General features: G+C 47.3%; 1 protein-coding gene across 12 annotated transcripts in view; it reads left to right on the top strand.

Annotated features, from left to right (window-relative positions):
• ZBTB38 (zinc finger and BTB domain containing 38) overlaps positions 1 to 16,268 on the top strand; it is a 124,839-nt gene that overhangs the window by 95,445 nt on the left and 13,126 nt on the right. Inside the window, exon 1 of one of the 12 annotated variants that reach the window (XM_036332382.1) lies at positions 15,465 to 15,633. The exons of the other annotated variants lie outside the window; for them this stretch is intronic. The gene's annotated coding sequence lies outside the window, so the exon portion shown is untranslated. Of the gene's footprint in view, positions 1 to 15,464; positions 15,634 to 16,268 lie in introns of those variants that run through there. 12 annotated transcript variants of the gene reach the window in all.

The following is a 16,268-nucleotide window of genomic DNA, read 5'->3' as shown; positions in this document are numbered from 1 at the left end:
ATGTATGTCCAAGGACATCTGGAGGACACCTGGGGAGAATCAGATGTAGCCTTGATTAAGCTGCCCAGGGCTGAGTGTGCCCATCCCAGCATGGAACAGAGGAGCCCACCAAAGGAAGCCCTCCCTATGCGGGCACGTCACTCCCAAGGTCGCTGAATGGAGCCAAGCCCACAGAGGTTAACCTGGATGGCACCAAAAGACAGCAGGCATCTATATATATAAAAGCCTAAGTGACCAGCTGACCAGTAGCTATGACACACACTGACTACCAAGGGGCAGACAATGCAGGAGCTACTGAGCTGCGGTGACTTGGCAGCTGTGGTTCTCAGGTGACACACCGAGAACCAGAGAGGAGGGAGCCTGATTTCGCGGTGCGTCACCTGAGAACCACCCTCTCGCAACCTGGGACCCCTTGGGGGATGTCAGAGAGCCAGTTTTGGTCCAATCCCCACAGGCCAGGCAAAGGGACCCCACAGGTGCACAAATTCGTGCACCGGACCTCTTGTATCTTAATATACCTGGTCTGTGGTATTGACCTGTTTGGCCCAAGGATGCTTTCTGGAATATCAAGCACTTAGAACTTCCTAACTAGTCCTGGACTGGGACAATGTGAGAATCGTCCTTTCTCTCTGCTGACACTTGATTGACATCCTGCACATCCTGGAATTTATAATATGTTTCCTTTTTTTCTACTAAACATCTTTTAACCACTCCCATTTTCCTCAGCTCTCTTGGTGCTAAGGGAGTCGTAATGTCTGTAAAGCACTTAACCCAGGGTGTAGCACATGGAAAGTGTTCAGTAAATATTAGCACTTGTTGTCATTGGCATCATCATCACCATTATAGCTATCATTTCAGCAGCAGGTAAGGAACCTTGGTTTCCTCCCCCCTGACATAAATGAAGATGGGCCACACATACCTGACCCACTGTGTCAGAAAATGCACTTATAATCCCAAGCTGACTCGTGCATGTTAATATTTGGGGAGCTCTGCTGTGGATGCTGTGGTCAAACACAGAGACAGAGTGGCCTAGAGACTGGTCCCTGCAGATTGCTGGCTAAGGGGTGCTTTGGGGCAGTCTTATGGGGTAGGGGTTGGGGGTGTGCCCTTTACATTATACTGTAGGGACATATGATGAAATCACTAGGAATCTGATTCTGAAAGCTGTTGTTCCCTGCCTGTGACTTTAACTTCAACATAGAACCTGATTCCTTTCCACCCTCCCCTCCAGCCACTGGCCTTCTGGCCTGCAAACCTTGTTGCCAAGCAGGGCAATTCCTTTGTGAGAGAACAGAAGACCTTTGCAAGTCTGGGAACTGACACAAATAATTATACTGTAGGACTTTAATGGTAGCACATGAATCAATGTAAAAATGAGGGGCGATCCACTCTCAGTGAAGATTTGGGGCCCCTAGTGGGTGGTGAGAAGGGAGGTGTAATGGGTCCTTCTTTTACATTGGTGACCAAAAATATTGTCTGCTCCTAAGGAAACAATTTGAAAGGCAGAAATAGCCAATCCCCTGCTACCACAGTGACTTGTCTGGACTGGAAGCTGCTGGGGTGGTGAGGAGAAAGTGTCCACAGTATCTTAAGGATGAAATCCTAACTTCATATAAAATTAATTTAGTTTAGAAAGTGAATTAACTAAAAGCCTTTTCAGCCCTTCAAAGCTCTCACCTAGCCCTGGCCAGTGGGGCTCAGTGGTTGGGTTGAAGCGTCACCCCTCTTACCGAGGGTTGAGGGTTCAATTCCTGGTAAATGGCATACCTGAGTTACAGGTTCACTCCCTGTCTCCAGTAGGGGCATGTGCAGGAGGCAACTAGTCCCTGTTTCTCCCTCCCTCCCTCCCTCCCTCCCTCCCTCCCTCCCTCCTACTCTGAAAAGCAATGGGAAAAATATCCTCCGGTGAGGATTTTAAAAAAGAAAACAAGCTCTCCCCTATATTTTGAGGGTAACATTGTCTAGCATTTTGTTAATTTATGGTTGTGGTGATTTTTTGCATCCCACATGTAGTACATTCTATGTGCCCTGAGACTTGGACGTGGGTCTGAGTAGTCCTGAATGGCTCTCTCCCCCTTTCTTCCTCTCTCCCTGCCACTGTCAGGGAGCTTAGCTGGGACCTCTGCATCCTCATCCCCTCTCACACTCATCCACATGAACTGCTGCCATGGTATAGGCAGTGGTTGAATGGTGGCCATCCCAAAAGACAGGTCCCAAAGCTATGAATGGACCTTATTTGGAAAAAAAGCCTTTTGCAGAGGTAAGTTAGTTAAGGATCTTGAGATGAGTCCATTCTGGATTATGGGACGGGCCCTGTGAGAAACACGCAGAGGAAAGACGCATAACGAGGAGAAGGCCATGTGGAGATGGAGGCAGAGATTGGCGTTGTGCAGCCTTGAGCCAAGGAACTCCTGGATCCACCAGGAGCTGGAAGAGGCAAGGAAGGATTGTCCCCAGACCTTCCACCAGAGCACGGCCCTGCAGGCACCTTGACTTTGGACTTCTGGCCTCCAGAACTGTGAAAGAATAACTTTGTGTTGTTTTGAGTCACCAAGTCTATGGCAATGTGTTATTGCAGCCGCAGGAAACTGATACGGTGTCCAAACCTAGCCTTGATTCAGAAGCGCCTGGGAACTTGCTAAAGGTGGCTTTCTGGGGCCGTACTCCTGGCTATTCCAATTCAGCCAGTCTGGGGTGGCACCACGAAACTAAATTTTTTTCTCAATTACAGTTTACAGTCAATATTATTTTGTATTAGTTTCAGGTGTACAGCATAGGGGGTAGACAGTCATATACTTTACAAAGTAATCGCCCCAATATTTCAAGTACGCACCTGGCACCATACAAGTTATTACAATATTATTGACCATTTTCTCTATGCTATACTTTACACTCCCGGGCTGTTTTGTAACTACCGATTTGCGCTTCTTAATCCCTTCACCTTTTTCACCCAACCCCCCAATCCCTCTCCCATCTGGCAGCCATCAGTCTGTTCTCTGTCTCTATGAGTCTGTTTTTGTTTTGTTTGTTTATTTTGTTTTTAGATTCCACATATAAGTGAAATCATACGGTATTTTTCTTTCTCTGTGTGACTTATTTCTCTTATGCTCCCTATCTTTCAAGACTCAGTTCCACCTCTTTTTTTTCTGACCCTTTCCCCAAACTCAGTTAAGCTGCCTCCTCCAGAGCAGTGGGCACTCTCGCTAGAGCAGTGGTTCTCAACCTTCTGGCCCTTTAAATACAGTTCCTCATGTTGTGACCCAACCATAAAATTATTTTTGTTGCTACTTCATAACTGTAATGTTGCTACTGTTATGAATCGTCATGTAAATATCTGATATGCAGGATGGTCTTAGGCGACCCCTGTGAAAGGGTCGTTTGACTGCCAAAGGGGTCGAGACCCACAGGTTGAGAACCACTGCACTACAGCGTTTCAGTCATTAGGGAGGGGCCGTTAAGGCTGCCTGCCTGTTTTCTCCCCTGGACTGTGGACTCCAGAGATTGCTGAATGTGGGAAGAACTAAGAATTAAACAGGCCAAGGGGATGAAATAGTTTTTCTGCTTTTCTGAGTTATTGGACCTTGCTACCTTATACCTCATCAGACACTTGTTAAGAAAACAAAAGTATTTGGTTGTAATGAATGTAATGAAGAGGTAGTAGTAGTCTGTACTGGTCATATGTATGTACGTGAGTAATATCATCAATTGCACATCGATAGCTAAAGTTTCGATAGTCATTGCTTCATCTAAGTATGACAGTAATCATCTTAGGAGTCATTCCCATTCTACAGCGTGAATTCAGCACAAGCTGTGCAGTCAGGTAACTCAGGACGGCAGAGTTCCCAAAGTGGGATGTGCAGATGGTCACCTAGCCAGCAGCGTGTTAATGATGAATAGACTGACCAGGAAAAACCGGCTTTATTGGTAAAAAAAAATATATATATATATATAAACTCAAAAAAAATATATTTTATATATATATATATATATATATATATATATATAATGATATATAGGTGTTTTGGGGGTTTTTTTTGAATGGCAAATACAAATACACTTATTGGCATGAAATTTGGTATAAAACAAGCACAACCATAAAACATATCAAAAGGTGAGATTGGTGACTTATGTCTACTAACATGTGAAATCACATAAATGTAGTCTCCTTTAAGTGTGCTGGGAAAAGTTTGTGACCCAAAGTCACAAGACCAGGGGGGTGAAAACCCAACCCTGCCAATGACAAGCTATGTGGTGTTTGGGGTTTGGCTTCATTTCTCTGAGCCTCCATGTCTTCATCTTTGAAATGGAAATATTTCGCAGTTCATAGGGGTGAGAAAGAAAATGGGATGGTGTGCATGCAAATGACTTGTGAATGGTAGAGGGTTAAACAGGAATAAGGACAGGTTTTCATGAGGTAGAAAAGCAATAGTGAGCATGAAAGGGATTTGTAAATGGTAAAGGTTAAACAGGAATAAGGACAGCTACTCTGGCGTTTGTTTGGTGCTTGGGTCCAGGAAATTGGCCTTGGGGAAGGTCATGTTCAGCTGGGGACGTGGATGTGGGCACTGGGCCACTGCAGACTGTCTGAACTCCCTGCTGAGGTAGGGTACAAGGATGCTGGGATAAGAGCCCCAGAAAAACAAACGGCATGAGCTAGTTAGGGAGGATGCAGGGATGGAGAAGAGTGGTCAGAAAATTAGAGGCTTGCTGTGCTTCCTGAAGCAATAATAAGAGAGAATGTGACTCGTCAGGGGTTAGATCCGGTCACCTGTGACCAAGGACCAGCCCAAGGACCACAGATCAGCTCAAGGACCAGCCCAAGGACCACAGGTCAGCTCCCGGGAACTTGACATCTTGTTCTTTTACTCTGAGGTTATTCCCAATCATTTTTGTTTTCAGCAGCTCTTAACGTTTCCTGGGTTTCAGTGCGAGCGCTCACTCACCCTGTGGTCTCAGCATCTCAATTCCAGACATATGAATGTATTGACATGGCCCCAGCTGCTCCTCACAGGGTCACTTCCTGCTAATGTGGATTCAACCCCCTTCCTCTTTAAAGATGAAACCAAGGCTTTATTTTTTTATTCTAATAGGTTTAAAAATATTTTCCAAGTTGTCATTAGTATAACAGTCTTGATCTTGAAATAATGATCTGAGTGGGAGGTGAGCATAGAGAACAGTCATGCCTTTTTGTCACAGACATCACCATCCTAATCTTACCTGGAAGTTTCTAGAGCAGAAATGAGCATAACCTGTCGAAGGAATCAGTAGATATATTTTAAGATAGAATTGACATTGTAAACCTTCCATCAGACTGGAGATAATGGACTAAATGACCAGATAAAATTTAACCAGAATAAAGAAGGGAGTTTTTGAGTTTCGGTTAAAAATGTCAGCCTTGGAAGACTGGAAGTGAAAGAGGAAAAAGAAAACAAGGGCTATCCAGCCATTGGAGGAGGAGGGTCTAGGAAGGCGTGTGGAACCAGAAGTCTAGACACATGTTTTGGTCACACATGGAATCTTAGGCAAGTCATTTAACTTCTCTGTGCTTTAATGTTCTCATCTCAGAAATGATAGGATTGGAATAAAAATCCTGTAAAGTTCCTTTTGTCAGTAACATTCTTTTTACCGGGGACTAGTTGAAGGAATGTGTGGTGCGTAGCCCAGGGTATGATACACAGAGTAAATGTTCAAAGCGGTGTTGTGTGGCAGAGGTGACTGTTCAGGGCGCCTTGATTGTTCCCAGTGAATACTGCTCCTCTCAGGAGGAAATTCCCGCACTGGGTGGAGTGGCCCCCACCCCTGATCTGAAGAATCTCTAGAATCCGTTTATGGCAAATCAAGACGAGTTAGAGTGCACGCTCCACCAACAAGCACGCACTTTGCTCTTTGTTATAGAAAACAGCCGGTGTCTGTTTATTTGGAAGTGACGCTTACTCATCTGCCCATGTGGAGAATGATTCCGGGGGCTGGATTCCCGGCTCCCTGGAACACAGGAGCATTTCTTTGTGTGGGCTCAGCACCATCATGTGGGCACCGCACTGGGGACTGGCATGGGCTGTGGCCATCCAACGTAAAGGAACCGGAAAACACAGCCCTGAAAAAGCCTCCGCTAGGGAAAGGCTGTCTAAGGTCGTGTTTTTAAGAGGGGCTGCTCACTCTCGGAGCTAGGAACTGCCTGTGACTAACCCATGGCACCTGGAAGAGCAGAGTGGGCAGGCTCGGTGACACAGTAAGCCAGACCTTCCCATGAGTTGCGTGCACCTGGGGTTCTGTTCATTGGGTTTCTGTTTATTAGGGTGGGCGTTAATACAGAGGGAGGGAGTCCCAAACCCTTTGTCCGTGGCCTCCCTCGCCCGTATCCTGCCTCCAGCCCCACCTCTCCTGGTCCAGGACACCCCTCTGCCCTGCCTCCTCTCTCTCCTCCCTGCTGGCATAGATTGCCACTCAGAGCATAACTTGGATTACGTGCTTAGAGGCCCCCTTCCCAGCCAGCTGAGGATGGAACAGAATGAGGTGTGATGGGAACAGAACACTGGGGTTGTACGATGCTTTGCCTTCCCTAGCTTTGTCTCCTAACTCTACGTTTGCGTTGTTTCTCTGTGTGAAGAAACGTAGTAATAATGCAGCCTGGGGCTAAGCTGATGGTGTGAGGGCTGTCTCGGTGCCTCTACCCAGACAGGAAGGAGCACCTGGAGAAACCACCGAAGGGACTGGAGCTCTCTGGCTGTTCAGAGTTCTTACTCTCTACTTACTCTTCCCAGTAGGGCTTCAGGGAGGTAGACGGGGGGAGGCAACATCTTTAATGGGCATGCAGGATTCCCGGGAACAATATGTTACTGATTTTGTATCTGTTAATGCACAATTATTGGCTTTATTTATCATAATATTATTATCGTGATGCAAGTACCTACTCTTTCAAAGTAAATGTTCTTCCAATTACATTACCATATCTATAATTAACCCACACTCTTTTATTTCGCTAAATATTTACTTTTTAAAACATATTTTTTATTCATGTTAGAGAGGGGAGAGAGAGAGAAACATCAATGGTGAGAGAGAATCATTGTTCAGCTGCCTCTTGCACGCCCCACACTGGGGATCGAGCCTGTAACCCAGGCATGTGCCCTGACCAGTAATTGAACCTCCTGGTTCATAGGTTGATGTTCAACCACTGAGCCATGCCCGGCTAGGCCCAATATTTGCTTTTGCACTTACTTTCCTCCAGCATGTTTTAGCTGACTTCCTTTTGGGGTCAGCCTGGCCTGAGCCCAGTGGCTCCTGAAGGTGCATGCCCCGGCTCACTGAAGACCTCAAAGCTTGAGACTCTCCAAGCCACTCATTCTCCACTTCAGCTGCAGGGAAATCCCCGCTTACACAATACCCCTGCTTCCAACACCCTTTCAACCAACAAGCATTAAATTGGTTGCTATTATCATAATAAGATGGGCTAGAGAAGAGTTGTAGCTATTGTTTTGTTTTCTGGAATTTTCATAGAAAATCATCAGGGTGAAAAAGAGCAATAGAATGAGATGCTACATTGTGTCTGTATTGTCTTATCTAATCCTATTAAGGACTAAATTGCACTTTTCTCCCATTTAATAGATTAGAAAAAAACCCAAAAACAATGGGTCTTGAGGTGGTAATTAGCTACTAAGTGGCAGAACTGGAATTTGAACCCAGAAGGGTGTGAGCAGAGGCCCTGCTCTATCCTCCGAGGCCGGAGATAACCAGCTAGGAGTGGAGCAGGAAAAGGAAAGCTTGCAACTATTGACCAATTCTGCAAGTTGTCAGAAATTTTAATCCAGGGCTTCAGTGGAAACCTGAACCAAAACCCAAAATAAGCACCTAAGTGTGCTAAGCCCCAAACTGAACCAAAATTTTTTTTTTCATATTTTTCCCTGAACAAACGACAATCTATTGAATCCATTAAACTGAGACTTAATAAACAACCAAAACAACACAGTATTCACTAAAGAAATCATACCCAAACTGACATCTTATTAGGTCCTGGTTTAAAGTCAGAGAGAAGAGGTCCCAAGGCTTTGCCCTCCAAAAATCCCCTTGATGTGAGCGGAGAGGAGCAAGTGGTCGGCCAGGAATCTGCAAACAGATGGGAGAGGGGATGAAGCAGGGCCCAAGGAGCCTTTTTTTTTTTTTTATGAAGGTGGAGATGACGCTATATACAACAGGCACATGATCCAATAAACAGTAACCTAGCCTTGTTTTAACTGGCCAGATTGGAATGGCCTTCTGGCTCAGGGGGACAAGTAACTACACATGATGGAACTTTACCAGTGATTTAAGTATTTGTCTTCAACAAATTATGTTGGTCTCCTTCCTGTCAAGCTTCTTACCAGAATGACTAATAAGTAACCAATTTGAATGATTTTTTATTTAAATTCTTTTTTTAATCCTCACCCTAGGACTGTGAAGGCGAACCTATGACACGCGTGTCAGAGGTGACATGCGAACTCATTTTTTTGGTTGATTTTTCTTTGTTAAATGGCATTTAAATATATAAAATAAATATCAAAATTATAAGTCTTTGTTTTACTATGGTTGCAAAGATCAAAAAATTTCTATATGTGACACGGCACCAGAGTTAGGTTAGGATTTTTCAAAATGCTGGCACGCCGAGCTCAAAAGGTTCGCCATCACTGCCCTAGGAGATTATATATATATATATATATATATATATAGAGAGAGAGAGAGAGAGAGAGAGAGAGAGAGAGAGAGAGAGAGAGAGAGAGAAACATTGATGGGAGAGAGAAAATTAGATCAGTTGCCTCCTATATGAGTCCCAACTGGGGATTGAATTATAAATCTAGGTATGTGCCTTGACCAGGAATTGAACCCGCAACCTTCTGCATGCAAAGAAGAAATGTTAACAAACAGTGCACTGTTTGTTAACATTTCTTCTTTGCATGCAGAAAAAGGCATTAAGAATTTAAATAGCTCTGGCAGGGTGGCTCAGTTAGTCGGGGCGTCTGTTGCTCTGTTTCCCAGAGGGTTGATGATAACTGTAATGAAATGCCCAAATATGAGCTGAGTCTCAGATGTCACCGTCCTCTGCATCAGGGAGGAACGCAGTGAGCCCCTCGGGGTGTGAAGCACTGTGGGGCAGTGGGAGCCCGGGACCCACAGAAGTAAAGCATTTTCCCTAGATTTGGGGCCTGGGATAAGGCGACTAAGAAGAATTAATTAGTAACAGTAATACCCATAATAGCTGATATGTATTAAAGCTTGATTTTGTGCAGGACACTATGCCAAACACTTTATAAGTATGACTGTTTAATTGTCACGTTAACCCTGGTAGATTCTTTCATTAGCCCCATTTTGCAGATGAAGAAACTTATCCAGCCCGAGCTTTGTGGCTCAGTAGGTTCCAGAACACGAGAAGGTGGTGACTCCATTCCCAGCCAGGGCACATACTCAGATTGCAGTTCGATCCCCAGACAGGCGTGCTTCTTTTTCATCTCCATGTTCCTCTCTCTCTCTCTCTCTCTCTCTCTCTCTCTCTCTCTCTCTCTCCTTCTCTCCCCCCCCTCCCCCTCCCTCCCTCCCTCCCTTCCTCTGAGATCAGTAAAAACAAACAAACAAAAACATTTTTTAAGAAAGAAACATATCCAACGTCACAGCCAGAGGTGACAGAGCAGAGCCAGGTCCGCCTGACAACGACGTTCAGGCTCTTCTCCACTGTGCAGCCTGGACATGGTCCGTCTGACCCTAAAGTACCTGTAGGGAGAGCCCTGTTCCATGAATGGACTAATTCAGTGCCTTGGGGGTCTCAGTTCTCCTCGTTCAGTAGCTTTAGTATTCCCATTACACCTCTTCTACACCTCCGTCCGGTCGTAGCCCCTGTGTTATACTCACTGATTGGTGGATGGTAGGCATTCAATAAATATGATTTTGAGATGGAAGTGGATCAAAATCAAAATAATATTTTGGAACGTTATACATTACTTTAAAGTTTATATTTTTTAAGAAAATAAGAGGAGAATGTTACAGAAAATTCTCAATTTCCCGTTAAATGTTCACCCCAGGGCCACCGGTGGTCCATCTCAAAGGAGTGGCCCCCTTCTGGCAGGGGATGCAGCCCTCCCCAGGGCACGTCACTGCCCGCACTCCCCTCACCCCACAGCACACACAGGCATAACCTGCCCACCAGTGCGTGGCAGCCCTGCCAGGGCCAGGCTGCAAGTTTACTAAACGTGCACACTCTGGCGAGTAGGCCCGGGTCATGAGCTGATGAGGCTTCAATAGTAAGAAGGTGTGGAAAAGCCAAGTTTACTTCCTGGCGCCCCTGACCCGAAACGGAGAGTGTGGTTTTGAATCAGCGTCAGGTGTGGACCCCAGCTCTGCCGCACAGTCACTACATGACCTCGGTCAAGTGACACAACCTCTCTGGGTCTCGGTGTCCTCGCTGGCAAAGTGAGGTGGCTGTGAGGCTTAAACGGGCTGGAGTGTGTACGTGGCACTGGGCACTGGGCACGTGCACGCGCCTGCTAGGTATCAGGCACGGCGCGTGGCTGGCACATTCAGGTGACCTTCCGCCCGCCAGCTGAGTAAGTCACGCTGGGGACATTGACGCAAGTGTGGTGGGATGTCAGTGTCACTCTCCAGCAGCCCTCAGGCAAGCTGCCGAGAGGGGCTCCATCACTAGGCCTGCTTCTTCCTAGTGTAGTTAGGAGCCACGGGCCGGCTCTTCTGCACGGCATGACTCGGTCATTTTCAGCAGAAAGCACGCCTGCCCAGACCCTATCTCCCAAAATCCGACTCAGTGTTGGGGGGACCCTTAGTTCCTATTCCTTCTGTGGTTCCACAAGTGAGTCTGACACGCAGCTCTGCTGAGAACTGCCACGACAGGCGCGCGTCATAATGTCTTTTTCATCAGACTGCTGGTTGCCTGATGGAGGGAGAGGGTTTGAGTGGGTCACATTTCAGTGCACTTGGAAGCACGAGCACCCAAGGTCAGGGACCCAGAAGCAGGCCCAGGCCCAGGGTGCTCCGCTCAGCCCAGCACCTTCTCCCAATCCGCTGCTTGTGAGAGGAGGCTGAGTGAGGGAAATGTAGGAAGGACCTGAAAAGCGGGTACAGAGAAGGAGACCCCTGGGGTGCAGGAAGGGAAAACATCGTGTGGGAAGGAAGCTCTTCACAAACACCCCACACCGAGGCCCCACACCCACGTGTTCCCAACTTTGAATTTTTCGTATTAAAAAAAAAAAGTTGATTTTTAAAAAGTCTGTTGCCAATTCATTCCAGGCAGTCAGGAGACGAAGGCCAAATCCTTGGAGTTTAAAGGGTAAAGAACAAAATTCAACAGAGTAAAATGTACAGGTCTTATTGGGTTTATTCAGTGACTCATGAATCGGGCAGCATCCAATCTAATTGAAAGGCGCTCCTAAGATACAAGGCAAGAGACGTTACAGGCAGAAGGGAGCAAGCCAAGGAAAGTACACTGAGCCGAAACGCAGGCTGGTTATTGCAAGGTTACTTCCACATAGGCGACAGCGGGGGTGTGGCAGGAAGGTGGCCTCACTAACGCTGGTCAGTCCGTTTCTGATTGACTTGTCTAAGGCTCCATTTCTGGGAGAGCCAGAGCTAAGTTAAGTTTTGTTTTGATGGCCTGAGGGAGGCTTAGGAAGGAGCTGAGCAACTCCATTTGGGGCCTGTTGTCTTGTCTTTAACGGAACAAAGCATATCAGTAAAGCTTGAATTGCTCTCTGCCTTCCTTTGAGCCAAAGCAGTGAGAATAAGACATTTTCCGTGTTTCTAAGTTGTGTTTCAATGTTCTAACTTGTTTGAAGAGTAATGACTTTTGGGATAGTGGACGGCCCTGGCTTGTCTTAGTCAAGCTCAGCTTTAGGCAGTGTTGATTTGGTGTGTGTGTGGGGGGGGGTGTGTGTTTCTTTTTCCTTTTACCAGGTCAGAATAGCCTTCTTGACTTTTTTTATGTTCATCGAGTATATTCCTCCCTTTTAGCATAGTTGACAAATAGCATTGACCTAACACTGGATCCAGAAAGTTCGGTGACAGTGTCAAGGATGGTGGGTCAAGCTTAGTGTTTGGCTGCCTTTATCTAATAAAGGCTTGTTAACTAACACCTGGCATGTGCCACGTGCGGTGCTGGGAGCTAGGGAGGCCGCGGTAAACAGTCGCAGTCCTCGCAGAGTCTGTACCTGTGATAAAAGCACATGTTTGTCAGAGGATCTCACAAGCCTTGGTAAAGATACTGGAATTTGCATTTGGGGTTTTAAGAAGCCTCGAAGACTGTATCTCGGCTTCCTGTTGGCAGGGAGACCGTCCCTCTGTCCTAGAGAAGGTTCAAACCCAAAGCTCATGCCCACGGACCTCTTTCTGTGCCCTGACTGACAGGTCCCCAGCAGAGCCCCTGGTCCGGGCTCTGCTGCATCATCTCCAGGCCTCTAGTGAGAGAGAAAGTTCAACACTCGTGGTGGGGAGGGGAGGCACATGAATTCGCTTCTGATTAGCAAATCCTGATCCTCTGTCTCCTGAATGCTCGAACTGAATTGGCAGCAAACTGTTAAATATCAACTTTTTAACACTAAAAATTTTATGTTGGCAACACATGGGTATAGTGTAAGGGCCTTGGCATTGGGAAAATTCTGTGCTGTGGATGATGCTATGATTGACGGCACGTTCAGGTGGCACCTTGAAAATGCCGGTTGTGCCGACCAGCCGCAAAGGGTCCCAGGCCCAAGGCTCGACATCCAGCAGCGCTCAGGTGGCCCTGGTACCCGCTGCCCCTGGTCAGGGGTCTGCTTGCCTTACTTAACTCTGACCCTCAGCTGCCCTTCTTGGGGGCCTCTCTGGAACATTCTGCTCACAACAGGCAGCATTTCTCAGTGGCTTCCTGGCATGTGACCCAGGCTGGCTGCCCCAGCAGTGCTAGCTCATGAATCTCACTCAGCCTGGGTCTATTCCTGCTGCGGGCTTCCGCAGTCCTGACCCTGCCCAGTGAGCCTGGAGCTGGCCTTCGCGCAAGGCCGTTGTGCGCCGGATGGAGCAGGTCAGCTGCTCTGACTTCACTGCTGCTGCATGTGCAGGTGCACGTGAGGTGGGGGATGAGCAGGGCACAGAGCAGGGCGCTGCCGTCAGAAGGCACGGCTCTGCCGCCAGCCAGGCACTTCCCTGGGGGTGGGATAAGGTCAGCTTCTGTGCGTGCGTGCGTGTGTGGGGCTTGGACTCCGGTAATTCATTTAACCCTGTGAATACGCAGTCTTTCTCCATATTATATGCCTGCAGGATTGTGAAGGGGATTCAATGAAGTAATATGGGGAGTGGAGAAATTCTGTCAGAGGAAAATGGCAACGGCAATATTTATGGTGCCTATCCATGTAGAATGCTCATTGACAAAACCATCTCTATTTGCAGTACAGATTGTTCATTTAGGAAATGAACGTGTACTGGGGGCCTGCTATGTGTCAGGCCTGTTCTAGAGCGTGCCGATACATCAGGGCAGATACGTTACTGCCCTGTAGGGCTTCATTCTGGCAGATAGCTGGACAATAAATAATCTACTGGAACGTTGTGAGTGCTTTGGGAGAGGCAAAAGCAGAGCAGGGTCAGGGGATCAGGAGTGCAAGGTGGGAGCAGGCTGCTTTTGTGTTTTATGTGCATAGCCACGCCATGTATTCATCCAACAACTATTTCCTGAGTGCCTGCCCCATGCCGCGGCCTGGTGGTGCAGCGGTAAACAGGGCGGCTAAGGCCCTTTTCCTCCTGGAATTTCCTTTCTGGTGGGCAGAGTAGACAGTGAGCATGCAGACAAACCCACGTGATAATTGCAGGTTGAGGCTAAGTAGTACAGAGGAAATAAGTCAGACAGTGTGAGGGCAAGTAGAGGCCAGGCCGGAGCAAACAGTTGGGGTGGTCCCTCAGGTGACGTTTGAGCTGGGCCTGAAGCAGGAGAGTGAGGCCGCCACAGGCGGTGCTGGGACCAGTGTTTGAAGGACCAGAGCCGCTGGAGCCTGGCAAGTAGAACAAGTGGAGCACGTGCAGGGAGGCCTATGTGGCGAGCGCAGAGAGTGGACAGGACACGTGGACGGTGCAAGCCTTGCCGTCCACAGTGAAGGGTTTGGGTTTTACCCTAACGTCAGGGGAATTTGACCTCCTTTGTGTTTTTAAAAGAGCACCCTGCATAGGGTTCTCTCCAGGGCCACCCGCTGAGCCGGACAGTCGGTTCTCGAGTTGATTCCAGCCGACATTCACTGGACCCTTACTATGTGTCCAGCACTGTGCTGTGTGCTTGTAGTGACCTTTCTCCCAGTCACTCCTCTCTGCCCAGTTTCTGGTACATCACGAAGAGCCCAGCTAAAGTGGATTCGTTGCCTTGCGGGAGTCCCCAGAAAGCCAGGGTGCAGAGTGGGTTGTGGGTGGGGAAGGAGGGTGCAGTGGGAGGTGGATGTAGATAGTTTGACACAAATGAAGCAGTTGGTGCTTGGTCCACTTTAGGATAGCCCGTCCTTGCCACTAGCTGGAGGGAGGTTCATTCCTGTGCAGAAGCCAAAACGTACAGCAGTTCTTCCCTCCACCTCCCTGCGAAGTAGCGGGCAACTGAGGGGAACAGGCCCCCTTTCGGTTCATAAGAAAGTGGTGTTTGGCTCTTGAAACCAATTCTTGTTGGTTTAGGTCTCACCCCTAAAATGAAAAGTCCCAAGGGTCAGGAATCCGGTCCTGGCCATTTTGGTAACGCGGTCCCTCCCGTATTCAGAGTGAAAATGCCTTCATCAGGGACTGGAGTGCCAGTGGAATTTGGTTGAGACAAGAAACAGTTACATCTCTCCAGGGCTTCGGAGAAAAGCTCGAAGCCTGTTTGCCAGGTTTCTTAAGCAAGCAGAGTCCGGGCAAGCTGGATCCTGAGGTGAACCCACGGTACACAGGCCGCCCCGAAATACTGCCGTGTTTTCCAAAAGAAAAAGGAAACCAAGGACTTCCCTCCCCTTTTCCTCTTTCCAGCAAGCAGCCTGAATATTTAGCTGGACGCGTTGCATCGTTCATGAATCTGGAAATACTCGTTCTCACAATCCATATGCACACAACTACAAGTCCAGAGAGCGAATGTTTACCTTTTCAAAATAATATATTCAGGTAAGGCCGTTCGAGCCAGCTTCCCTCTCTGTTGAATGCACTCCAGCAGCTTCCTGGTTTTAGCCTTTTGAAGGGCCCAGGTTTCAGTTGAAAAACAAAATTCCCTTGTCATACTACGCCTTCTTGAATCTGATAGCTTAAGTGCATCGAGGTCTGATAAACGCAGCTCTTCTCGGCCCCTTGTGGGCTGCCCGGAGAGGGCCAACCGAGAGGATTTGCCTTTTCCTAGACACAGCTGAATTCTATAAAGGGCTTCTGTTTTGTAATCTGTTTGCGAGATCTGATGCGTGTGTTTCTAACACCCCGTCACGTGGGGCGGTCTGACGCAGGCACCCGACATGACTATGAGAAAATGTCCTGCAAGGATGTGTGGGAAGGCGGAGCCGGGCCACTGAAGCACTCAGTGTCCGTTGTCAGGAACTTTCCACAGGGGACAGCAGACCCAGGCGGTAGATTCCATTGCGACATGGGCCTCGCACAGGCCCGAAATGGACTGTGGGTTTGACTTTTGCAGGACTCCAGGTCAGTATCCTAATGCAGCGTGTTCTTTTTTTAGTTGGGTTTTATTTCTAAGTTTCTTTTTATAGAAAAGGACTCGCCGGAGAGAGAGGAGAAAGTTGCTCTGTCTGTGCAGTTTTATTAGCACGAACGTACGTGCATAAGGGATTGAGCGGCCAGGGTGCTGCGGAACTCTCGGCCTTTCCCTCTGATCAGAAGCTTCAGAAAAATGGGGTTCAGTCTGGCCCAGGAGCGTGGCCTCAAATGAGTGACTTCTGGTTCTCACTAAGAATGCGTACGGGATAGGGTTACTTCACTCTCTATCTGCCATGTCTTAAAAAATGTACTAATGAAAGTACACCAAATTTTATTAACAAGCCCTGTGAAGTTCTACATAGTAGATATGTTGGTTAACAACTTAAAGAGGTTTTTCAAGATTGGTTTTTGTGTGTGTGTGTTTTTTTTGCATGATGAGAATTAGAATTTATATAAAAACTATCGTTTTAAGGTTTTTTACATCTGCGTATCTAATAAAGTTGCCTTGAGTAATTGGGGGAAGGAAGATTTATTTTTATTTTTTTTTTTTAAATATATTTTATTGATTTTTTACAGAGAGGAAGGGAGAGAGATAGAGAGTTAGAAACATCGATGAGAGAGAA

This window comes from Myotis myotis, unplaced genomic scaffold, assembly GCF_014108235.1.
Source record: "Myotis myotis isolate mMyoMyo1 unplaced genomic scaffold, mMyoMyo1.p scaffold_m19_p_13, whole genome shotgun sequence".
Taxonomy (NCBI): Eukaryota; Metazoa; Chordata; class Mammalia; order Chiroptera; family Vespertilionidae; genus Myotis; species Myotis myotis.
The sequence above is the reverse complement of the archived record's forward strand: the minus strand, read 5'-3'. Positions and strand labels throughout refer to the sequence as shown.